The sequence below is a fragment of the Saccopteryx leptura genome, chromosome 2 (genome assembly GCF_036850995.1).
Source record: "Saccopteryx leptura isolate mSacLep1 chromosome 2, mSacLep1_pri_phased_curated, whole genome shotgun sequence".
NCBI lineage: Eukaryota > Metazoa > Chordata > Mammalia > Chiroptera > Emballonuridae > Saccopteryx > Saccopteryx leptura.
In genome coordinates, this window is record NC_089504.1 from 6675069 (window position 1) to 6700960 (window position 25892).

At 56.6% G+C, this 25892-nt stretch overlaps 1 long non-coding RNA gene across 1 annotated transcript; it reads right to left on the minus strand.

The window, feature by feature from the left end:
* Positions 1-9761: 9761 nt before the first annotated feature.
* LOC136392891 (uncharacterized) lies at positions 9762-25014 on the minus strand. Its single transcript, XR_010749006.1, has 4 exons — positions 24926-25014; positions 13063-13181; positions 10930-11031; positions 9762-9963 (listed from the first exon to the last, which is right to left on the minus strand). It is a non-coding gene; the product is annotated as an uncharacterized lncRNA (long non-coding RNA).
* Positions 25015-25892: the final 878 nt, after the last annotated feature.

The window sequence follows — 25892 nt, forward strand, 5'->3', positions numbered from 1 at the left end:
TGGGAGGCCTGGGGCTTTGGGAGCACACAGGGGGTTCCACCCCATTGCTCAGGGCCCTCCTGTGACGGTAAGCTGGGGGCACGGTCAGACCTGGACAGAGGAACGGGAAGGGTGGGAAGGGAGGCAGCGGCTGGTGCGACCATTCTTAGCGTGGGCCCCGGTGAGCAAGCGGCCCAGGAAGGCCACTGTCAGGCAGCGGGAAAGGTTAGTATCCCCCAATGCACGCGCACACGCCCTGTGCCGCAGCCATGGGAGCTGCCCACTGCTCTTCCCAGTCTCTCTGCCTCTGTCTGCCCTTCATCTCACTCCACCACGTCCTCCCTCTCCCCAGCATTTCTGCCTCTGAGGGTCCCCTTGTCATGCCCTCCCCATATGCCCTAAATGACAGCTGGTCCGCACCGTCCAGGGGTTCTTGTTGAAGACCACCCAGTCCCTCTGGGGAGACGTGTCTGCAGCCCGACAAGCCTCAGCAGTCCCCTAAACAGGCTCAGGAGAGGTGACAGTGGTGATGAGCCAGATTCAGGGACTGGACCCATGAAGAGGCTCCGGAACCCTCCGGAACCCTCTGGAACCGTGGCACTTGGACCCCATGACCAGCAACCAGAGCAGCTCACTCGCTATCTCCTGTCATGGGGCTTTGGGGGCCCTTAATGACTTGTCTTCCAGGGTCTCCCCGGTTTACTGCCTGCGCCTGGCAGCTCTGGGGACTGCCCCAACACCCCCCAGCTTCCAGGGAGCCCCTGCTGGGCTCTGGGCTGACTTCTAGCCCCCCTGCCCGTGGAGACCCACTGGTCCAGGCACCTCGAGAGCCCAGACTGTGTTCTCCAGGGAAAGACCCCTCCCAGGCCGGCTCGAGTAATTTCTGGCGGCCCATAGCTATTCTGAAATGTTAGCGAGGGCAACCAAGAGCTTATGTGAGCAAGACCTGGGCCCTGCCCTCAGGGGGCTGGGAATCTAGCCAGTACCATGTGCAGACATTGGTCTAAAGACTGCCATGCTTAGAACTTACTTATCCCTGAGGGAGGACATAGCTCCGTGAAGGAGATGCTGCCCGTAGTCCCATATTACAGACGAAAAAACCGGGCCACAGAGAGGTTCAGTCACTTTCCCAAGTCACACCGCCGAGCTCCAGATAAGAAACGAGTGAGAAGGGATGGGATAGGGGACACGCAGGACAGCTGCCCTCCTGTGAGGCTGGGGTTTGCTCCTCCAGAAAACAGGCCCGATTTCCTCCAGCCCAGAGGGCAGGCCCACAGCCGGGGGCCCACAGGCTGGCTGTTCGTGGCAGCTCCGTCCACACCTCGGTTCCCTTCCTTCTCCTTCATTCATTCACAAAACATATTTACTGAGCATCTGCTGTCTACCACGCTCTGTGCTGGGCCCTGGGAACAAGACAGACAGCGTTCCTGACTCAGCGAGCCCGCATCCTGGCGAGGAGGGTGCAGAGGGATGCTGGCTTCACAGGTGTGTGACCCTGTGGTCAGTCGCACAGAGCTGCTTGCCTGGAAGGGCCCTGCAGTGGGTTTAATGTTCTGTTGTTGTCATCTTGAAATTCATAATTGATTTTGAACAAGGGCCCCGTGTTTTCATTTTGCCCTGAGCCCTTGCAAATTGTGTAGCTGGTCCTGGACACAGACATTAAACTGCGGCCGATGCGGGGCTGGGCCACGTGGAGGGCTGCAAGAGGGTCTGGGAGGCTTTCTCAGAGGCGGTAACAGACTGGCCTAGGAGTGGGCTCTGTCTTGACCCCAAGTCCTTGTGACGGGTCCCCAGATCCCTCTGGGCTGTTCCCCGGGAGCTGGGTCAGTGTCAGGTGGGAGGTCAGGACAAGCAAAGCTCCAAAAGGACTTTTAAAATGTCTTTATTGACTAGATAAGGAATGCATGTGGCACAGTGTGGGTGGGCAGGCACAAGCCAGAGAAGCCAGGGAGAAGAAAGCCCCTTTCAGCCGCCTCCACCAGGCCCTGGCCCCTCCCACTAGGTACCCCCATTTCTGGGCACCTTCCAGAGATAGCTGGTGCACACACAAGGAAGTATGTACACGTGTACGTCTTTATATGGCAATGCCAATTTTGCACACATTCTGTTTTGTGCATACTTCTCTGCACTTATTGTCTTTACCTCCAATCTAACTGGGAGATCGTAGAAGGCTCTTTCCAGGTCATTTATGAGTGCTTGCCCACGCATGGCACCTGGCCTGGTGTGGCGTGGTCCACAGTCCCTCTGGGAGCTCACCATGTACCCAGGCCTCCCCCACAGCCTCTCTCCTGTTCCCGCTGCAAAGACAGCGATGTCTTTGCTATGCAAAAAGACGATCCTGTGAAGGAGGTACCTTGATGACCCCCCAGTTCTACATGAGGCTCAGAGAGGTGTGGCCACCAACCTGGGGTCACACAGCAGAACCAAGATTGGAACCTACGAAGAAGCTGCTCTACTGCTGAGGAACAGGTCCCTGTTCCCTGGGCGAGGGGGTCACTGGCCCTTGCAGTATCCTCACAACCTCCCTGGTGACAGACGGGGAAGCAGGTGAGAACTGGGCAAAGAACCCCTCCAACCTGACAGAGCTACCAGGATGGAGTTGGCAGGAGTCCCGGCAAGGCCCGGAGGGTGGGGCTGGGCCGGGTGGCCTGCTGGGGCGGGGGCAGGTGTCGGGGCCCAGGCACCTCGGCCCCAGCTGCACTGATGCTCCTGGCACACCCCTAGGTGGCCTGTGCCTGTCGCCGGGGGAGGGCTGGCATCAGCTGGTTGAATGTGCCCGGGGCTGCGATTCGGCATTTAGGTTCAAAGCACTATTTTTATTGGGTTTTGTATATTCAGATCTCTGCCTTTGAAATCTGTTTTTGCGCTTCCCTATCTCGGAGAAGAGAGCTGGTTTGGATACAACTGTTCCTTGTCATCTCGGCCTTAAAAATACTTCCCTTGAGTCGGGGACCCATTGTCCCCGAACACGCGCGGCCCCCCCAAGTCGGGAGTCTGTGGTGGGTCTACAGGACTGCCAACACCCACCTGTCCTGGTCCCGCTGGGGCAGGATACAGACGGCCCTTAGAAAGTTGTACCGAGGTGGGCCCTCCAAGCCCTGGAGGCTCAGGGATGCTCAGCTTTGGGGGTTTGTGAGGCCCTGTGACAAAAGCTAAGGGCCTTCTCTGTTCAGAAAAATTCTAGGAGCATCTAGAACCTCTGAGGCCCCTCCACAGCCCCTTCCCTCCAACAGAGAGCCCCTTTCCAAAGGAGTCCCCAGTCAGCCTTTCCAGAATAAACCGTAGCAGCTGAAATCGAGCACTTGTTTCCAGAGCTGTAGTGTGGGGGTTCGTTTACTCCTTATAAGTGAGGCACAGAGAAGTTGAGTCACTCACCCCAGGTCACACAGCTGGTAAATGGCTAAGCCAGGACCTGAGGCCAGCCAGTCTGCTCAGTCCACATCCCTAACCTAACGCGTGCACATGCGCACGTGCGTACACCGCAGGCATAGTGCCTGGCCCCTGAGTAAACCTGTGGGCAGGCCCAGGCCCAGCGGCGGGTGGAGAGACCTACACGTGCACGGGAAGTGCCAGGGTCTGGGGGCTGGCTGAGCAGAATGACGGATCCAGTCCTTTGTGAGCGTCAGATAAGACCCCCCTGGGATTCTCCGGGCCCAAGGCCAGCACAAGGCCTCCTCCCTCAGCGGAGCTGCTGTTATTGTAGGAGATGGAACAGAGAGTAGGGGTCGCACAACACAGACACCCCATGCAGTGACTGTCATCAACACAGACTCCTCCCTTCCTTCCACCCCCAATTCCTTCCCCTTCCCTTCTTACCCTTCCTCCTCCTTCCCTTCCCTTCCTTCCTATTGTCTCTCTTCCTCCTCCATCCTCCCTCTCTCCTATCTTCCTCCCTTTCCCGCTCCACTCCTCCGCCCAGGCACAGACCAGGATAAGGCTTACGTACCGAACCTGGGGCACAAAGAGCCGGACCCTGTCCATAGCGCACGTCCAGGAAGCCCAGACCACGTCTGGAAGCCGCTGGTTCCACCGGCCTCCTGTTTGCGTGTTGGCTGAGCCCACAGACCACGCCCGGCCGCCCAGTCCAGGCCTCTGCCTGACCCTGCTCCTCCCCCAGTGCCAGGTGGGTAGGCAAAGGCCCCATGGGACTTCCAGACTGGGAGTTCCAGCCTTTGTGGAGTCAAGACCCCAATACTGGTTTCCAACAGCTTTTGGTGGTTTCACAGAATTGAGGGTAAATCTAACTTGCAAATGTTCTCTTTTGATCTTGCTCTTTTTTTTTTTTTTTAATTTTAGTAGCTTAACAGGACGGGGTTTAGAACAGGGCTGGAGCTACTCCCTTCTCTCTCCTATTTCCAGCCAGGGTTTCCTGAAGAGTGAAGGCCTGGGTGGCTGTGAGGTGGTCGGTACAGGCTGGATTGCTGGTTCCTAGCCTTGACAGCCTCCCTCCTTCTCTTGTCTCCCTCCCCCCACCCCCACCAGCTTGGGCAGTTCTCCCTCTGTTAGCCCCAAGGTCCTGTCCCCTCCAATCGCTCCCTCCATGTTCCCCCTCACTCTGAAGCAGGCTCTGGCTTCTTTAATCTCCTGAGCCAAACTCCTTCATACCCCAGGGCCTTTGCACATGCTATTCCCCCTCTGCCTGAAATGCTCTTTCCACCAGCTTCAGTGACTCCTAGTTAATATCAGGCCTCAGCTTAGATGCCCCCTCCTCAGGGGAGTCCACCTGAATTAGAATTAAATAGTAGTAACATTACTGGCACACAGAGAACCACACTCAGCAGACCCTGAACTCCAGGCGCACGGGGACTGAACGGGCCCCAACACAGCCTGCCACACAGGAGGCCCTCCGTAAATGCTGGGCAACGGGGCAGGACACTCTCCGTGTGAACCTCGCTGCAGTGTTCCGCACCTCAGTTTCCCTGCCGGGGGGACGAGGGGATAGGTGGCCCGCCTACACTCGCCGTGCACTGATCCGCTGACACTCCCTCGGGGCTTCTGGCAAGGATCACACTCATTTCACGGTATTTGACTTCCTTGATTATCTGATTTTCCAGGGAGGAATTTTAAATCTCTGGGTTGAGGTGGCATCTGTCTGATACCCAGGCACCAGTGCCATCCCACCAGCCTGAGTGCACCTGGCATTCTGGGCAGACCCATTAAACTGGCCCCCTCTTGGCAGCTAAGGTCCCCCCACCCCCACCCCAGAAACCCGGCAAGGGCTCTGGAACTGGCGCTGGCGGGAGCCACACTGCTCCCGGTGGCCAAAGCTATCGGGTCGGCCGCTGGGGCTCAGGAGCCAGACAGGCTGGGTTCAAATTCCGACTTGGCCACTTTCTGGGAGGCTGAGCCCCTCCACCACTTTCCTGTGCCTCAGGCGTCAGTTGTATCGTGGGCACAATAACAGCACCTCCTAGCGGGGGCTCCTGTGTTGACTGAGACTGTTTCCTGCCTGGGCTCGGGCGTCAGGGGCCTGCCCTTCTCATCCTGGGGGTAGCGGCTAAGCTCTAAGTCTCTGAAGCAAAAAATAACCCAGGCCAATATATAGCTCTGCCATTTAGCTGGCTGTGTGACCACCCAGGGCCTCAGTCTTTCCCATCTACAAAGTGGGGGTGGCAAGTACCATTGCCTCTTCTAGCGGCCGCCCGCCTGCACTCAGTGCTACATCGGTGTCTGCCTTTGCTACTCCCAGCCTGGCCTCCCCCAGCCCAGCCCAGCCCACGGTCGCCTTCTGGTTGATACATATGGAGGCAGCGGGCACACACAGCCCAGGAAAGAATCCACGGGAACCACGTGCCGCCTCTCCACGGGCACGTGTCTGGTCCCACATTTCCAGCTGTGTGACCTGGGGTGAGTCCCCTCTCTGAGCCTCAGGCTGTTCACCAGAGAAAGGATGTCCAGATCGGACCACATAGGGCACTACAAGGCCGTTGTGGAACAGTGTGTGACCATTGTGTCATGATAACTGTTATTGTTATACCAGAGAGTGGAGCCAGTTCCCTCCACCCCCCAGTGTTACCGGAGGGGAAACAGGCCTGGGAGGAGTGTTCAGACGCAACAATGGAGTAGGATATTCAACGTCCACCCCCTCCCTCAAGCTTCTAAGTGGCCCAGAGAGGGGAAGGATGGAGAATGGGTCACAGGGAGGGGGAGGGGTGGATGCAAACGGTACTTTCTGGGACTACCCTCTGGTAGGAGGGTGCGATGGGGGCGGGGAGAGGGGCTGGAGCAGGTACCCAAGGTGAGCCCTGACTCCCTGCTCGGATCTCAAGGGTCCATATACCCATCCCTGGAATCCTCCCGAATGCCCCGCCAAGAAGCACCCTTCCCCAAGAAAGCCTGGAGCCAGGGCTTCCTGGTTAGGGAGGAAGGCAGCCAAGGTACAGAGAAGGGCAGGCCGGGCCTGAGGTCACACAGCCCCGCGGCGCTGCCTTCCTGGGCAGCCCGGCCCGGCCCGGCAGAGACGTGCGGCGCCTCGCGGAGGTCTGCGCAGGGTGGAGCCGCTGGATGCAGGGGGAGCCGCTGGATGCAGGGGGAGCCGCCGAAACCCCGCTCCCTCCGTGACTCGCCCGCCCCTTCCGCCAAGGCATCGGGCCGGGGGCGCGGGCTTTGATGTGGGCGCAGCGGCCCGCGCCGCGCCAGCTCGGGAGCCACCTGGAGGTCGGCTTGAAAGGGCAGCCGTGGGCAGGTTGGCCCCGCTAGGACCCAACCGAAGGCGGGGAGGCGGCACGGGGCAGTGGGCTGGGCCCGGCCCCGCCCAAGGAGCGAGGAAGCGAACTGTCCTCGGCGTTCGGGACCAGCGCTGGGTGCCCTGCCTCTGCCACCAGGTGCCCCTAGGCCCCTGAGTCAGATAGAATAATTGTGTTTCCCGAGTATGGCCCCATCTCGGGCCCTAGGACAGGCTGTTCCTCCTGCCTGGAACGCCCTTCCCATCTTTTCCTCCGGGCCTAAGTCTAGCTCCTCAGTTGGCTTCATTGCTTCTGTGGTCCTGCCGGGAAACTGTTCCCTCACCCCCTGCCCAGGCGCCCTCCTACCTAGCCCCTAGTGCAGTGGTGGACACCCGGGACCATAGAAACCGGGTCCCCCGGGCCTCTGGCTCCGAACTTCCAGAGGGCATCCTTGCACCCCAATCCTGCAAACAGGGAGACCTTCAATAATAGCAACCACAATGAGAAAAGCCTTTGGGACCAGCCAGTCTGAGGGGGGTTCCAGGCTCCAAGAGTACAACCCAGGTTCCTGGGCCACCAGGGCCTCTGACTACAAAGCTGATGACCCTACTTCCCACCTCCAGCACAGGCCTGCTCTCCCGATGCAGCCCTCTCACACCGTCCCCACTGCTGCCCTGGCCCTGGGCTCACCCCTTGACAGCCTGGGGAAGATTCCCCGCCCCAGAGTCCCGGGTGGTCCTCAGTGGCTTCCTTGAACCCTCTCCTCTGGGGGCCAGCTGATTTCCCGGCCTCTCCCTGCACGCCCCAGAGCGGCAGGCTGGGGGCAGAGTTTCAGTTCTGAGTTGCAGTTGGGGACACTGAGGTTCACAGAGTTCAGAGCTAGTGGGACAGAGTTGGCAGTATTTAGCCTCCCCGGCTAGATTCCAACCTCGGACTAGATTCCAACCTCGGACTCGACTCAACCAAGGCCTCCTGGGAGGGTGAGGGGGCCCAGGCACCATTCTTTCGGGGTCTTCTGTATATTAAACACCGGAGCAAATTGGCCACAAGCCTGAAGGTGGGTTCCACTGTTATGTTGCAGGAAACGGATGTTCTGATGCACGCACTGCACCATATAACTGGCTCAGCGAGCACGCAATCCAAGAGCAGACCTGAAACAGCCGCTTTCCTGCCTCCCCAGGAGGGGAAGCGGGGGTAGGGGTGTGTGTGCTAGTAATGCAGAGATGGACACCATGCCTGCAGGAGCTTCAGCCTGGGTGGCCAAAACCAGATGTGAGCTTCGGCCCCTCCCCCAGCTCCAGCTTTCCTGTGGCTGCCTCCCCAGGGTACAGGGTATACTGTCCACAGCTCCCTTCCACCCCCCCACCCCCACTCCCACCACCCCCACCACCCCCTGCCGCCCCCAGCCTACTCTCTGCTGGCTGGGTGCAGGAGGCACAGAGGGGAGGGGAAGAGGAACAGAGGGCTCACCCTGGGACAGCAGGCAAGAGACCTGACCCCCACTGAGCAGAACTTCTCTGCCTGTGTTCTCAGCTATCCTAGAGGGCTGGACAATTTTCCTCCTTTCCTTTAACAAATGTTACTGAGCACCTGCTATGTGCCAACCCTGTGCTAAGTGCGCAGATTCTTCTGTGGACAGGATTGTCATGATTTAGTAGGGGAAACAGACACAAGTCACAGAGAGCTGTGAACAGGGGCTATCATGGTAGAACTCCAGGCAGCTCAGAGAAAAGGCTCTAACCCACCCACAGACAGCAGGGAAGGCTTCCTGCAGGCAGTGGCATGGATGAACTGAAAGCGAAGCCCAGGGTGAGCAGAGTGAGTGGTGGGAGGGGAAGGCTGCGGACGCAGGTGAGTGAGCAGGAGAGAGAAGGGAAGAGCAGGTTGCTGTAGCAGAGCCTGGGGCAGCAAGGCGTCTGGGCAGCACCCTGGTTGAGCAGGGCCTGGCAGGGCCTGGCAGAACCTGGGAACCCATAGAATTTGGAGGCCAGAAAGTTCTCACTCCCAGGTTGAGTGAACTCAATGGGACCAGAGATGCAGGCGGTTAAGTTGGGGTTAGAAGTAAATCCCAGCCTGGATTTCAGATCTCTACCTGGAATGGATTTGCCAGAGGCTACAATGGAGAAAGCCAAGCTGGGCTTTGAGGGGGTGTGATGGGTGGGGATGGCCCAAAAGTGGATAGCTTGAAGAAATGGCATGTGACCCACTCTCCTAGAACACCCTTTCTTCCCACTACCTTGGTCAAACTCCTATGTTCGAATCTAAAGGGTCACTCTACTACCCAGACCCCCACAGGCTCTGTTCCTTCTGTGATTTCAAGATCTTTAGAAAGATCTTCTCAAACAGTGATCTTCACTGAACACCTACTATGTGTCAGGTACTTGCTGGGTACTCTGCCTCAGAGAAAGAAACAGCTCCCACAGCCGGAAGAGGCAGGGCCAGGCTAGGGGCCCAGGCCCAGCTACTGCACCCCAGCCTCCCTCTGTGCTCAGGGCAGGGTGGGGTCCTTCTTCCTTTCCTGCAGGCTCTTCCCTGCTCCCCCCACCAGTCCGATCTCCACTCAGTTGTCCCTTTTTCCCAGTTCCTCTACTTCCCATCATGCTCTCCATCCCCTTAAGTAGACCGAGGTTCCTGGAAGGCAGGCTCTGTTTATCTTTTTTTTGTATTTGTATTTTTCTGAAGTGAGAAGTGGGGACGCAGTCAGACAGACTCCCGCATGCGCCCGACTGGGATTCACCCGGCATGCCCACTAGGGGGCGATGCTCTGCCCATCTAGGGTGTTGCTCCCTTGCAACCGGAGCCATTCAAGCTCCTGAGGCAGAGGCCATGGAGCCATCCTCAGCGCCTGGGCCAACTTTGCTCCAATGGAGTCTTGGCAGTGGGAGGAGAAGAGAGAGCTAGAGAGGAAGGAGAAGGAGAAGGGTAGAGAAGTGGATGGGCGCTTCTCCTGTGTACCCTGGCCGGGAATCGAACCCAGGACTTCCACATACCAGGCTAACACTCTACCACTGAGCCAACCAGCCAGGGCTGGCTCTGTGTATCTTGCTTCTAGCTGTGTTTTTGTGTTAAAAGGGGTTTGGTTGTGCTTTGAACAGGGGAGATTTCAAACAACAGTGGTTTAAACAAGAAAACTGTTTATTTCTTGTTGAAGTAAATACAGGCAGTCAGGGCTACTATGGGGCTCCATTGCCTTTGGGGACCAGAGCTCCTAATGTCTAGTTGTTCTGCCATCCTCAACATGAATCTTAAACTCACAGCACACAGCAGCTGCTCCAGCTCCAGCCTTCCAGCCTTCTAGCCTCCGTGCTCACATTCTGGTCTACAGAAAGAAGATAAAGGGAGAAAGTAGCTGACCCTGTCCTTTAAGGAAACTTCCAGGAAGTGATATAAACAACTTTTGCTAACAGCCCATTGGCCAGGACATGATCATATGACTTTATGTAGCTGCAAGGGAAGCTGGGAAGTGTAGTTTCTAAGCCAGACAGCCATGTGCCTAGCTAAGGATTGGGAGTTGGTAATCTTATAGAAGAGGAGAGAAGAGACTTAGTGGCCTGTGTCATAGTCTCTACCTCCTGGCTCATCAGCATTGTCATCATCATCATCAATAGTAGTAGTAATAATAATATAATAATAATAGCTGACATGTTCAGTACTTTATTTTGTTGGCATTCATTTAATCCTCACAATAACTCTCAAGGTAGGAAAACTAGGGACAATATTGGTTGAATCACCTGTCCAAGTTCACCCAGCTGGTAAGTAGCAGAGCTGGGATTTGGACATCGGGCCATCTGGCTCTAGAGCTGACAGTGTCTCTACTCTGCAGAGCCCGCTAAATTGCTATGGAGTGGATGGCTTACTGCTGATTTTGCCCTTGACTTTCTATAAAGGGACTGGGTGCCCCTCAGTGTGGGTTTCTCACTTGCTTCTTGGGCTGGCCCAGAGCCTGGACTGTGGTTTCCAGGACTGAGCCCGGCCTGAGGCAAGGGGACTCCAGAGACTACCTCCTGGATGGGGTGAGTGGTTTTGCTACCAGGAGGGGAGGGAGGGACAGGGGCAGCTGTGATGCAGGAGTCCAGAGAAGGGATACACACACACACACACATACACACACACACGGAGGCAACCTCAGGCTTCCTTCAAAAACTGGGGCTGGGTGAGTGTGAAAAGACCTTTCCAGGGCAGCATGGAGCCCAGGGTGGCTCTCCCCAGGATTCTGGCTGCCGGGGTGTCCTGACCCTGGTTGGGGTACAGGCAGGGGAAACGGGGAGGGGAGGCTTTTGCCTACCAGGTACGTTGGCTGGCAAACTTTCCTCCCGCACTCTGCTCTCCCATGGAGGATGAGTTCCTTTCCTGGGTACTTCTGGCGACATTTTCCTACTCGATGCACCTGGATTTGGTGCAAAGAAAGGAAGCCATGAGGGCCGTGAAGAGGCTGGGCTCAGCTGTGTGGCTGCATCCTTCCGGGAGAGAGGCCGGGCCGGGCAGCAGAGGGTGCGGTGATCCCCCAGCCATGCTCACTGGGACACCAGCCACTCCCCCGCCAGGCCCCTGGCCGGGCAGCAGAGGGTCCCCCAGCCATGCTCACTGGGACACCAGCCACTCCCCCGCCAGGCCCCTGGCCGGGCAGCAGAGGGTCCCCCAGCCATGCTCACTGGGACACCAGCCACTCCCCCGCCAGGCCCCTGCCTGATTCCCTGTCGGCTTCCCAGCTGTTCTTGGCCCAGCTCCTCACCACATAGCCAATGTCCCAATTCCCTTCCCTGAAGTGAGGGGGAGGCATGGCTTTTTCAGTGCCACGGGCCACATGGTGTTTGGTGATACCTTCAGACCTTGTTTTGTCCATGAATGCCTAACAAATACCTAGAGTTACATTGGGAGCCAATTAATTTGAAATACAGCTAACAAGATTTTTTTTAAAGCACGTTTGTGATATCATCATGAGTGTGCTCCTTTTAAGCATTAACAAGACCTAGCAGGAAGTCAGAAACGAAGAACTGATAAGTGAGATTCTGAGGAATCTGCGTCCACTTTGATGTGATCAGCAGAGATTTCTGCTGGGAACAGAGCAGCAGGTACTGCTGACTGCAGGGGGTGCTAGGTGCGTTCATCCCAGAAGGAAATGTTAAACTGTAGTTAGAAGGAAGCGGAAACAAAGATGTCACCCCCCTCCCCACCTTCCAGGTTCATGAACGCCCTTAATTCTAGCATACCACATCCCAGGTTAAGGACCCGTACTCTGCTCCAACAACTGGGATGCAGGCAATATGCCCACCAAGCATGGAGTTCTGGGAGGGCACGGAAGGGAGGTTGAAGTGAAGCTGTGACAGGTAGAACCACCTGGCCCCCAAGAACCAATGAAATGTGGACATTGAGGAAGGGGGCGGAGCCAGCATGCTGCTGGTTTCTCCAGCCTGGGGTCCTGGGCTCTAGGATCCCTGATAGAAGAGCAAGGTCAGAAAGAGTGCGGACGATGAGCGTATCAGCCCAAACTGGATCTAGCTTGGGGGGTGGGAGGGGGCTCAGCCAGCTGTTGATTTGTTTTGCGGTGGTAACAACCAGCCTCCACACCAGGGAACGCTGCTTCCTGCTTAGGTTAGCAGTCGGCTGGGCCGCTGGACAACAGCAGCTGCGCTTTCCTATCACCCTCTCCGGGCCCCGGGCCCAGACGGTGCTGCGTTCACGGTAGAGCAAAGACCTCATGGATGGCGACCTCATAGGTTTGTCCCCAACATCCTGGACCATTCTTAATATGCAGTATGTGCTCAACCCCTTGCACTGAGTCTCCACACAACCCAGCACAGGGGTTCATGAACACGTTGTTGAATGAGTGAATGAATGAATGAAAGCATGTCTGGATGCATGAGCAAGGAGGCTGCGGGCACATGCACATACACACGCATGTGCAGGAGATGTATGCGGCACATGTGTTCCCAAAATTAGTGATGGCGGGGACAGTGACTTGGCCAAGGCTGTGCCTTGGCGTAGGCTGGAGCAGGGCAAGCCAGAGCACTCCACTCCCCACCTAGTCTCCTCTCCTCCGCTCAGGCAGTAAACTCACTGAGGTTGCTTTGTTGTTGGAGGAGGATGGGAGAGCAGAGAGGGATGGGAAAGGCAGAGGCCTGCAGCCTGCAGCCTTTGGTGCTGACACATCTGCTCCTTCCTTCCTCCCTGACCTCCCTGTGACCTTCCTCACCCAGCCTGGGCCGCTCCACCAGAGACCTCCCAGCATCATCAGGGCATGTCCAGCCCAGCTGGGCTCTCCCCCCTCCAGTGTCCCACCTCCCAGCTCCTGCTGGGACCCTGGGAGCAACCTGGCCAGGCCAGAGGAGAGTGAACCACGGCATGGCTCCAGGGAAAGGTCGGACAAGGGCCTGGGCTGGCCCCAGTGCGGACTGCCTGCCCCGTCCCTCAGTCTTACCTGGGTGAGGCAGGCCACTCCGCCTCTCTGACCCGTGATCCCGCTGTCTCTGGACTGGTGCCGCAGCCCTTCCTTGCCGCCTGAGCCTCCAGCAGGTCATGAGATCGTGTCAGAAGGCTCTGGGAATGGGAAGGCTCTGTTAGTGTAATTTTGTCATCCTGATTATCATTTCTCTCCCACCTCCCTCCGCCTTCTCATGCTGGGGACAGTGTAGGCTCGGCCCCCACATATCTGGCCCATCAGGGCAGATCTGTGTGCTCAGCTCTAAGTCCCCAGCCTCTGTCACGAGTGTCTGTTGGATGTACGCACCGGCCTGGCTCTGGGAGCGTACCTCCGGGCTCCGGTTATCTCACTCACTGTGGCACAGACTAGGGGTCGTGAGGTCCCTCCTGCTTGAAATCAGGACTACATGTTATTGTTGTTGCTGTGCTGAGTCTGGTTTGGTTTTTTTGTTTGTTTTTAATATATATAATATTCTCATAACACATCATCTCACCTGGGCACAAGCCAACCTCTTGCTTTCCGACCTGCTTCTGTGCTTTGACCTTATTCTCCATCACACGGAAACGGTGCAGGGGTCTTTGAAACACAAGTCTCCACAGGATAAAGACAGGGGTCTTTTTTTTTTTTTTTTTCAGAGACAGAGAGAGTCAGAGAGGGATAGATAGGGACAGACAGACAGGAACAGAGAGATGAGAAGCATCAATTATTAGTTTTTCGTTGTGACACCTTAGTTGTTCATTGATTACTTTCTCATATGTGCCTTGACCATGGGCCTTCAGCAGACCGAGGAACCCCTTGCTCAAGCCAGTGACCTTGGGTCCAAGCTGGTGAGCTTTGCTCAAACCACATGAGCCCGCGCTCAAGCTGGCGACCTCGGGGTCTCGAACCTGGGTCCTTCCGCATCCCAGTCCGATGCTCTATCCACTGCACCACCTCCTGGTCAGGCAAAGACAAGAGTCTTTAATGTTGCTTACAGGGTCTTGCTTGGCCCAGCCCTTGGAGGCCTTTCCAGCTTCTACCAAAAGCCTCCACCCGGAGCTTCAGTGGCGCAGCCGGTTAGCACGCGGTCCTTATACAAAAGCCTCTAGCAGCTCCAGTGCGTAGACCTTCTTTCTGCCTCTTCTCCTCCCTGTGTAGGCCTTTTGCACATGCTGTTCCCTCAAGGTGCAATACCGTTCTCTCCCTCTTCACCTGGGTAACTCTTATTCATTCTCCAGAATCGGCTGTCAGGCCACCCCTCTGGGAAGCCTTCCCCAGTCTTTCTTTAGAGTGGGTCAAATCTCCCCATTATTGACTGCCATCGCCCCGTGCCTCTCTCTCCCACTGCTGGGCCTCGGGTCTTCATATGTGAAATGGAGACAATACCAGTCCCCACTGAAGGGGGCGTGAGCCGGCCAGACCACCTGTGCAGTTCCTGGCCTGGTGCTCAGCACAGCACCTTGCTGGGACAAGAGGGCACTCACCGGGGGAACAGGGCACGGGGTAGGTGGGGGCAGGGCCTTCAGGGGGCATCCCCTGCAGCTGGTCTACAGCAGGCATCAGCAAAGGCGATGGAGAGAGCCTCGGAGTGGCTGCCAAAAAAAGGTGAAGACAGAGAGAGAGAGAGAGTGTGGCTGGCAGGGAAGAGGCTTTGGGTGGAGGAGGAGACCAAGCTGAAAAGCCAAGCACTGCAGTGAAGCCAGAGGCCCAGAGGCAGGGACCTGGAGGGGACCCGTGAAAGGGTAGGTGGGCCCGGATGGAGGGAGGGGCTTCCCACACCCGGGAGAGGAGACTGCGGAATTCCGGACCCTAGGCCTGAACACTCACTCGGTCCCCTAGCATTCCTGGCGTCAAGAACTTGCACGCTGCCCCTCCAAGTGCTCTGTTTAAAATTGAGCTCTGCCCCTTAGGAGCTGTGTGACCCTGAGTGAGTCCTTTGCCCCTCAAAGCCTAAGTTTCTTTCATTGTAAAGTGGGTACAACAACATATTAGTCTGCCAGGGCTGCCATTGCAAAGTACCATAGACTGAGTGGCTTCAACAGCAGACGTTTATTTCCTCGCAGTTCTGGAGGCTGGAAGTTCGAGCTCAAGGTATTGGCAGGTTTGATTTCTTCTAAGCCCTCTCTCCTTGGCTTGTAGATGGCAGTCTTTTTGCTGTGTTGTCACGTGGTCCCTCCTCTGTGTGTCTATGTCCTGATTCCTATTCTTTTTTTTTTTTTTACAGAGACAGAGAGAGAGAGTCAGAGAGAAGGAGAGATAGGGACAGACAGACAGGAAAGGAGAGAAATGAGAAGCATCAGTTCTTCATTGCAGCTCCTTAGTTGTTCATTGATTGCGTTCTCATATATGCCTTGAACGGGGGGTGGGGGTAGGGGGCTACAGCAGAGCAAGTGACCTCTTGCTCAAGCCAGCGACCTTGGGCTCAAGCCAGCAACCATGGGGTCATGTTTATGATGCCACACTCAAGCCAGCAACCTTGAGGTTTCAAACGTGGGTCCTCTGCGTCCCAGTCCAACGCCCTATCCACTGTGCCTCTGCCTGGTCAGGCCTAATTCCCTATTCTTAAAAGGACACAAGTCATATTGGGTTAGGGACCACTCTAATGACCTCATTTCACCTTGGTCACCTCTTTAAAGACCCTATGTCCAAGTGCACATTTGGGTACGGAGAGGTTAGGACTCTAACATATTTGGGGGACACAGTTTAGCCCATGACACCTGTTTTACCTTCCCTGAAAGAAGGCTAAACTGAAGACTGATCTTGGTGTAGTTTGTTTGGGAATATGTTCTCAGAGGCAAGAGTGAGAGGCGGAGGAGAGCAGAACAGGAGAGGAAACACAAATGACTGACTCCACCATGGTGGAAGTCTGGTGCCCAGTCCCCCGAGGCGGTCTGAGATTCCTTATGAAATGCGTTTCAGGACCCTCCGCCCGTGGCTCTGTCTCCCCGGGATCAAGGGTTGGCCTATAGAGTGTTACAGATGAGTGTGGGTGACTGGTGGGTGGGTCCCTAGGGCGGGGAGCAGTATCTCACGCTGGGCATCACAGAAACCCCAGGGCAGGAGGCGAGATGCCCCTGGCAGGCCTAGGGTGAGGCACTGGCAGGTCAGGTGTCGAGCTGGCCAAAGCCTGCAAGCACTGTTCACTGCAGCAGGCTGTGGATTAAGAGGCAAAGCCAAGGGGTTTGAGAGTGCAGGAGACGCGTTCAGTACAGCCCGCACCTTGCAGCACTGGGCTCTGCCCCTGCCCTCCACTGGGTCCGGTGTATTCGAGTCCCCTTCAGGAATGGCCATCAGCAGTCCTTGCAAGGAGGTTGCTGAGATGGTTCCTGCAGCCACATCTGCGGGAGATACCCACCCCTGAACAGCACCTCCTCTCTTTGCCTACAGGTTCCTGGCATAAGGATCCCAAAGAGGTCAGGTGGCAGCCACAGCTTTGAGTTCAGTGGGACCCATACTATCACAGGTAGCCAAGGCCATTAGCAGACAAAAACTAAGGTTGCAGGGACGAGAAACACAAATTCACAAACGGAGCACTGGAAGGAACGGCGAGGGGGACATCCTATTTCTGCAACTTGTTCCTGGCCTGTGTGTCCCAGCTCCTTGGGACACAGCACCACTGACTGGCTGAGAGTTCCGCACACAGGGCTGTTGGGATGGGGTGTCAGAACACCGAAGCACAGAGAGGGCGAGGAACCTGCCGAGGCCGCTCATTGGGCCTGAGTCTAGCCTTGACTCCCAACTCAGTGCTCCTCCAACCACACCCCAGAGAAAATGTGGGGGTCATGGGGAGAAGATGATGGGAGAGGGGGGACCTTGTGCCCACCCCACCCAGGGTGCCTATAGACAGTAGGCACTTGACTATAATATAAATAGATTTGCTGAGTGGCTGCATGAATGTCTGAGTAGGTGGGTGGATGAACCAATGGACAAACAGGTGGGTAAGGCCTCGCTCTGTATTGCTCCCAATCCCAGCCCGCCCGCCCGCCCGGTCCTTTCCTCCTCTTTCTACCTCATTTGGTTGCGAGCAGTCTCGCTCTCATTTCTGCCAAGTCACAGCTCTCACCCACGATGAGGCTGGCTCCGTGTGCCAGGAACCCGAAGGGAAGGAAGACTGACAGAAGCTCAGAGCCTCCCCGCCAGCTCCATTTTCCAGATGAGAAAACAGAAGCAGGGGCGAGTCCTGAGGTCTGTGCGTGGGCCCAGAAAGTCTCACCTCCCTTGCAGTCTTGGGCCCCTGCCCGTGTCTGGCTCACAGGCCACCAGGGTCAGATGCTGGTAAATTGCCTGTGTGCACCTGGCTGGAGGTGGGGGCTGTGGTCAGCAGACCGGACTCCCTGAGGCCCCACTGGTCCCTCTGAAGATGCATCAACACAACCCAGGGAGCTCCAAGGAAACTCCAGCTGGCCTCTGAGAGGCCGAGCAGACCCCTGGCCCCTGACCCACGGAGGGGCGGCCCCAATGCCACTCCCTCCCCTCAGCGATGCTCTCCTCCCTGTCCTTCCTCTCTGGTACCTCTCACCCCCTTCTCCAAGGTCTGGAGGCAGGACCCAGGACCCCACCTCTGTCCACACATGTCCTCTGGTCTTGGGCAGGCCTCTGCCCCTCTCTGAGCCTCAGCCGGCCACCTGAGCCCCTTCTGACCCTGACTCTCCAGCACTCCCTGACCATCACAGCCCTGCCCTCTCTTCTTCCTCTGTCCGCACCCCCTTTCTCTCCAGCGCCCCCAGCCCCCACTCTGGCGCTCTCTCTGGCCCCCTATGAACGCCCACTCCACATGGTGCCTTCTCCCTCCTCCTGCTCCCCCTCCCCCTGCCCACCCTCCTCTCAGAATGCCAAGTCTGCAGGTTTCCTACGACCTTGAGCAGCCAGCAGGTTGGAAGCAGAGCTGGCAGCTCAGAGCTCTGCGGAGGGGCCTCTCCCCAGGAGGTCTTGGGGGCCCGCTGCCTCTGCAGGCCCCTCTCCCCACACCCTGTCCCCCTTGCCTGCTTTATTTTCCTCCACAGCATTTCCCATCTCACCGCTTCCTTCACACATGTACTATTTGATTGTTCACCCCCTCATTAGGATGTCAGTTCCGCAAGGGTAGCGGTCCCTGCTGTGATCACGGCTCTGTTCCCCACGCCTGGAACGGTGCCTGGGCTGTAGGTGCTCAGTGAGCACTAACGGAGATTTCCTCCGCCCTCTGACAGCAGTCCTTGACAAACACCTACTTCTGCACCCCCTCACTGCCCTGATCAACAGGTCTGCATGCCAGGACTATGCCACGCTCCTGTGGGAAGACGGAGAAACTGAGGCTTGGGTAGAACCGGAAGAGAAGAACGAATCCAAGGTAACTGGTTTTCGTGGGATTCGAATCCACGCATCCAGACCATGCGCCTGCGCTCTTAGCCCTTCCTCCAGCCTTCCTCTCGCAGGCTCACGCCAGAAAACCGAGGGGGCGGGCTCAGTCAGCCCTGGGGCCTCTGGCCACGCCCCTACTTGTGGACTGGAGAAACTGAGGCACCCCACTTCCTCGGATTCCCTGGAAGCCTTCTTCCCAGACCCCCGTCAGTCCTGAAACTCACGCGCACTCCTTCCCTGAACGCGCCCCTCCCCAGCCCCGGGCCCGAGGCGGAGCTTCGCCGGCGCCCACCGGGAGCCAGGGAGGGAGAGAAAAATGAGTTTTCCTGCCGCCCGGTGGCGGTGTCAATTGATCGGGCGCGGGCGGGGGCCGCGCGCCGGGCTGGGGGCCTTGCTCGCAGCTGCCGGCGCACAATTATCGGGAAAAAACTGGGGCGGCTGCTGCGGTGAAATTAGTTATCGATCCCTCGGCGGGGCCGCGGGGCCGCGCTCGGCGCTGACGGCTGCAGACCCTGGCCGGGCCCCGCCGGTCGGGGGAGGGGGTAGAGGAGCGGAGGGAGGCGCCCCCCATCCTCGCAGCCCTACACCTCCTCCTCCTCCTCCTCGCGCCCTCCCTGCAGCTCCGCTCTCTCCTCTCCCATTCATCCCGCCGCGGTATCGACCCACGGCTGACCCCGCGCGCACCCGCGTCCCCTCCCACTCGCCCTCCTCTCCCCAGCTTGGGCCCCTGTGCCGGCCGCATTGCCCGCGGGGCTGGCACCGGCGCCCCGCACGGCGCGGGGATGCCCGGGGGAGTCCACGAGCTGGTAGGGAGTGACAAACGCTCGGCGGCGGGGGCGGCTCCCTCGGAGGAGGGGCCGCTGGTGCAGGGGTGGGAGCCAGCCCTGCCCCTTGTAGACGCGGTTTGGAGCCCTGCTGCCTGGGAAAGGGCGTGACCCCTCTGAGCCTCAGTGTCCTCATCTGTAAACGGGGTAGTTCCTACGTCTTGCTGTGGAAAGGATAAAATGAGAGGGTGCCTGAGAAGTGCCTGCGCTTGTCTCCGCCTGGAAGCGCGTTGGGGGTTTACTTCGTGTTTATATCACCGATTCTTCCCAGCAGCCCTTAGGAGATGTGTCGTGTCCACAATTCATAGATGAGTCAACTAAGTTGAGAGAGGGGAGACGCTTTGTCCAAGGTCGCACAGCAAGGGAGTGGCCCCCTGACTCCAGAGAGGAGACTGGAGGGGTCTTCTCAGTGGAGTGCTGACATATTAAGGAGCCTGGGTTGCTAGGTTGGTCAGAAAGGGGGGTCAGGTCAGGCACCCCCAGTCCACCTGGCTCAGGGCAGCTTGGCTCAGCAGCCTCCAGGTAGGAGGGAAGGAGAAGGGGAGGCCTCTCCTTTCCCAGCACTAGACTAGGGGTGGCGGTGGGGGTGCCAGAGCAGGGATCTGAGTTCCATTCCTCCCTCCACTTACCAGCGTGTGACCTTGGGCAGGTCCCTCCCCAGGCCTTCTACAAAGAGAGATTGGACCTTCTGTCCCCTAAGACTCCCTAGGCTCACCCATCTTTCTGCTGCCCCCCCTGCCTGCCAGCCACAGCCCCCTTCCTCTCTCTAGCACCACTCCATCGAGCACCTGCTCCGTGCAAGGAGCTGCGCTGGGTGCGGGGGACACAGCTGAGAACAGCAGCCCCTGTGTCTGTCCTGGGGCCGGGTGGGTACTGAGCAAATCGTTACACAGCTCTGTAGGATACTTGTGGTAAGTTCAGGGACTGTGACGGGATATGGCTGAGCCCGGGGGGAAGACTTCCCAGAGCAGGGGACCTTTGAGCAGAAAGTGAAGGTGGGGTGGGAGGGGTCAAAGGCAGGGATGATCAGCCCATGTAGAGGGGACAGCACAGCCAAAGCTGGAATCTAAAAGGGACTTGGAGCGGTTTAGAAACTGGGAAAGGCCTGTGGGCTGGAGGGCAGGAAAGGAGGGTGAGGTCAGCAAGGTCAGGCCAAGAAGGGCTTGGGAGCTGAGGGGGCTCATCCGCGCGAAGGGGAGCATGCAAGGGCTTTAAGCAGGGGAGCGGCAGGGTGTTCTTGGGCCTCACACCCGGAAGCCTGGGGTGAGAAATCCCGCACTGCAGGCCTGCCTCTGCTCTTAGCCTCTTAGCCTCAGTCTCCTCAGCTGTAAAATGGAAATACTGATTTCTACCACTGTAGGGGCTGTGGGCTTTGGAGTGAGTCAGCCTCGGGTTTGAGTTGTCCCTTAAAGCTGGGGGACCGTGGGTGGTATTGACAACGACTCAATCAAAAGGGGGGTCAGAATAGAATTGCGGGGTCTCTATGCTCCCCTCCTCAGCTTTCCTGGCTCCAGAGATGGTTCTCAGGATCCAGAACACACGCCTTCAGTTAGGCTGTCATAACATGCAGGTCCGTGTGAGGACGTGCAGGTCTGTACATACGCCTTTGCATGTGTGCACTGTGGATATGGGCGTGGGCGCATGCATTGCTGAGGCTGCACGTACTTTGTATAAGTGTGAGTAGCTCCATACGTGCATGAATAACTGTATGTGTTCATATGCATGTGTGCATTTATATAAGCACATGGAATGGGCATCTCTGGGTGCACAGAGTTGCATGGATATGTATGAAATGGCCAGGTGTGCATGCACATCTGATATAAATTTGCATTCTGGGTGCATAATGTGTGCACACTGGCATACATCGGTATGAAGTATACATGTTGCACGTACCCACCTTTGTGTTTGCACCCACCCGTGTGTAATTCCTCTGCACACATGCACACTGGCGCAGGTAGCTGTTCCCAAGGGCATGCACATTTCTTAGGCTGCTGATGTTTGTGCCGGTGTCTGCTTGCCTGCACGACATTCTGAGCAAGCATATACTCGGAGCACAGCACTCGGCCCGGGAGGAGGGTGCTGCATGTTTCAGCAGAGGGCTGAGGGCGGAGAGACAGGGTGGGGCTTGACTGCTTCTTCTCTGGCAGGGGATGCTGAAGAGGGAGGCAGAAGCCAGTCAGGACCACCCAGCTGTCCCCTACACACAGCTGGGTGGGGTCCAGGGACATATCCTCCCTCCACTCCCCCCAGGCCTCTAGGGCTGGTAGAGGTGTGTTGGGACAGGAACAGCAGGTGGCCTTGCTGAGCAGGCAGAGGCCTCCCCAGGCCCCTTGCCAAGGAGGGCTCTCCTGAGCTCTGAGCTTACAGAGGCATGCCACCGCCTGCCACGTCCCTGCCACCGCCTGCCGCGTCCCTGCCAGCGCCTCACACGTCCCTGCCAGCGCCTCACACGTCCCTGCCAGCGCCTCACACCTGCACCCTGGCCTCTCTGCTCAGAGCATGGGCCCGTGGCCGGCTGTGGGGCTTGGCCCTTCTTGACTTTCTCTCCATCCTGCAGCCTTGGCTACTGGGCCCAGGCCGGGGCTGGGCCGGGGCTCTCCTCCTAGGCTGCCGGAGCTGCCTGAGGGATACAGAAGCATATCATTCCTCCGTTTGCCCACCTGGCTGGTAGTGGGGAGCCCAGAGTGCAGAAAACCAGCTCTTTTCCTCTTTGTCACTTTCTTTCTTCCTCCGGGATTCCTAACCACGTCTGCGATGCCCTCCTGTCTGCCACAGCTCCCCTCGCCCTGCCCCCACCCGACTCCCTCTGCCCTCCAGGTTCCAGTAACCCCGCTCCTGGCTTGCCAACTCACCCTGGCACACTTTTTCTACTTAGGGCCTCGGGGTCTCCAAAAGTCTGCCTATCCCCATTTAGAGTGTCCCTCCTGGGCCCACAAGGACCCCCTGGCCAACATGCTGTCCTCCTCACCCTGTCATCCTCAGGGGTGTCGGCTCGGAACCTGCACCATGGCCCACCCTGACCTGGTCACTGTGGCATGGCTGACCTCTGAGCTCTGGCATTCGGCCATCCCACAGTGCTGTGCCTTCTGCCCATGCCGCCCTCAGTGTCCTGAGCAGTACCTTACCTGTCACCCTCTTCCAGAGCCTCTGTCCCCGAAGTTCCCACCCCTCCCCAGGACTCATGTCGACCCCTTCTGCACAATGTCCTCAAACTGTCCTACCCTAGGGTCGAGCCATCTCATGAGACCACAGCTCTGAGCGACAGCATTGCCGCAGTAGACCGATTTCCACCACAGCCTCTCTGCCCAGACACCACACTCCTTTAGCTTCCCTGTTGCCTCCCGGTGTGTCCCTTCTCAGGCCCCCATGGGCTCCATGGCTTTACCTCTCGATTAACTGGTAGTGTGTACTGGCCCTCAGCTCTCCCCTGCAGTGCCCACCACATCCATGGCCTCCGGGACATTGCCCTTTGAACGCCAGATCGATCACCTCAGCTGCCCTTGGACACCTCCAGTGTGTCCGCAAAGCCCACACAGGCTCTTCTGACCCCAAACCCACCCTACTGACCTTCCTCTCCAAGAACAGTCCCCAGACATTGCTCCTGGGCCAGAAGCTGGGACATCACCCTTGCCTGCTCCTTCTCCCTCACCCTCCACTTCCAGTCGGTCACTGAGCATCGGTGCTTGGGGTTTACCAGGCTTCTTGAATACAGGTTACATTAAGTTTGAAACAATTTCAGCCATTATTTTTACCACTAGTTTTTTTTGTTTCCTTCAATTTCAGCCATTATTTTTTGTCACTAGTTTTTCTGTTTTCTTTCTTCTGTCCTCTGGGACTCCAATGATCCATATGTTGTGCTGCTTGGAATTATCCAAAAGCTCACTGGTGCTCTTGCCTTTTAAAAATTTTTTTTTCTCGGTTTTATTTTGGATAGTTTTTATTGTATGCTTTCAAGTTCACTAATCTTTTCTTCAGCCTTGTCTAGTCTGCTGTGAATCTCATTCAGTGTCTTTTTCATCTCAGGCATGATCATTTTCAACTCTTAAAAGTTCATTTTGGAAAAAAAAAAGTTCATTTTGGATCTTTTTTTATATCTTCATGTTTCTAACACTTTGAAAATATAGAATACAGTTATAAAAACTGTTTTAGACTCCTTCTTTGCTGATACTAACATCTGTGTCAGTTCCAGGTCAGTTTTCATTGATGAACTATTCTTTTCTTTCTGGGTTGAGTTTTCCTGCTTCTTTGTATGCCTGGTTATTTTAGTGGATGCCAGACATTGTGATTTTTTTTGAGATATTTTTGTATTTTTATAAATCTGCTTGAACTTTATCCTGGGAAGCAGTTAAATTGCTTGGGAGCCAATGGATTCTTTTGGGTCTTGTTCTCTGATATGTTGGGTGGGTTTTTAGCAATGCTTAGTCTAGGGTTCGTTACTTCCCACTTCTGAGGCAACAGCCTCCTGAGGCTTGTACCTACTGCCCTGGGAATTATGAGTTTTCCAGTCTAGCTGATAGGAACAGGCACTATTTCCAGCCTCGTGTGAGCATCAGCCAATGTTCCCTCTAATTCTTTCAGATGGTTTCTCTTGCAAACCACTGTTTTGAGTTATTTTATTTATTTATTATTTTTCTGAAATATTTGGTTGTTTCAAGTGGGATGGTAATCTGGCCTCTGTTATTCTATCTTGGCCAGAAGCAGAAGTCAATCAGCAAGTTTTGATGATTGTACTTCCTAATACTTCTTGAATCTCTCCGCTTCTCTCCCACCCTGCCACGGATTCAGATCCGTTACCTCCTGACTGGTGACTCCCGTAGCCGACCAGGGCTCCGCCTCTGCTCTGTTCCAGTCATGTTCCATGCACAGCGGCCGGAGTGATCTTTCCGGATTGCACTCTGACCGTGCCCCTCCCCAGCTTCAAACCTTTGTGCTCCCCCTTGTCTGAGTTAATTTTAAACTCCTATCTGTGGCTCATCAGGTCTTGAGACAGCCAGATAAACAGCTGCTTGTGATTTTCCCAAGGGGTCGCCCTCTCTGTGGGGCCTTTGCTCATCTATGGCTCCTGCCAGGAACTCCTGCCCTCTCCCCTCCTCCTCTGGGCCTCAGCACAGGTGACACCGGCTTCAGGGTGCCTGCCAGTCAGATAAGGAAAGGGGCCCCGGCCCTCTGCAAACCTTCCTCTTAGCACAGATTATTCTGGATGGTAGCTGCCTGTGATTGTTGTGTGCCTTAGCTTCGGCCTCCCTGAGGGTAGGACCCTAGTTCCTCATGCTGAGCCCTGCCTATCGTATCCACTGAAGAATGAATGAACGAGTGAGTGAATGAATGAATGATAATAGAGGAGAATATGGGCAGTGAGGAGGGCTGGTGCTGGGATTGTGGCTCAGAGACTTGTAGCCTCCTGCTAGCCCTCCCCAACTTGCTGTGTGACTTCGGGCCAGCAGCAGCACACAATGAGGCGGTCTCCAAGGCCTGGTCCAGATCTGACTATTTTCACAACACTGTCCCATTTCCACAGCGTCATGGAACAAGTCACAGTCATGCTGAACCATGCCTGTTTGACAGATGGGGAAACCAAGACCCAGTGGCGGAGAGCTGGACCCCAGGTCACACAGCACATCAGTGGCAAAGCCCAGCTCGAGGCCCATGTGACAGCTCTCAGTTCTGTAATCCTGGGTTTTGGCAAGGAGGATGGAAAAACGGGAGTACCCACTTACTGCGCCTGTGGGGCGGCCTCATGGGCATGCTGGGTTGCGGCCAGGACTTCCCTGTGAAGGCACGAAGGAGGAGAAAGGTCGCTCTGAAGTGGTCACACAGCTGAGGGAGTTTGGCTGGGGAGGCTCTAGGTCATCCCAAGGTCAGTCCCTGTCTAGCTTAATTATTCATTAACCAGGCAAGTCCAGGTACTGAGTTAATGACCAGCACAAGACTGAGGAGGGGGCAAATTCTTCCCCCAAGGGGTGGGCATGACCTGCAAGGAAGAACAGGGAAACCTGTAAATGAGCAGTTGGTGGAAAAGCCATTCATTCATTCATTCATTCATTCATTAATTCATTTACTCACATACAAACTCACTTCTCTCTCTGTGCCTGTCCATGAGAAGAACCCTGGATATCCAGCTGTTGGAGGGACAAAGCAGTGGAGGACGGGACAGGACAGTCCAGAGTGGTCAGTGCCATTGCAGGGGCAGCCCAGGGGTCTGGGAAAGCACAGAGGAGACCCCCAGACCAGCTGGGTGAAGTGGATGAAGCTGTTGGACAGGGTAAGGCCCTGAGTAGACCTGTAGACCCCCAGGTCTCGTGTGGCTGAGAACAGACCCCATGACTGGCGTGGTGTGGTGTGGTGTAGTGTGGTGTGTGTGGTGTGGTGTGGTGTGGTGTGGTGTGGTGTGTGTGGTGTGGTGTGTGTGGTGTGGTGTGGTGTGGTGTAGTGTGGTGTGTGTGGTGTGGTGTGTGTGGTGTGGTGTGGTGTGGTGTGGTGTGGTGTGTGTGGTGTGGTGTGGTGTGGTGTGTGTGGTGTGGTGTGGTGTGTGTGGTGTGGTGTGGTGTGGTGTGTGTGGTGTGGTGTGTGTGGTGTGTGTGGTGTGTGTGGTGTGGTGTGGTGTGCTGTGTGTGGTGTGGTGTGTGTGGTGTGGTGTGGTGTGGTGTGTGTGTGGTGTGTGTGGTGTGTGTGGTGTGTGTGGTG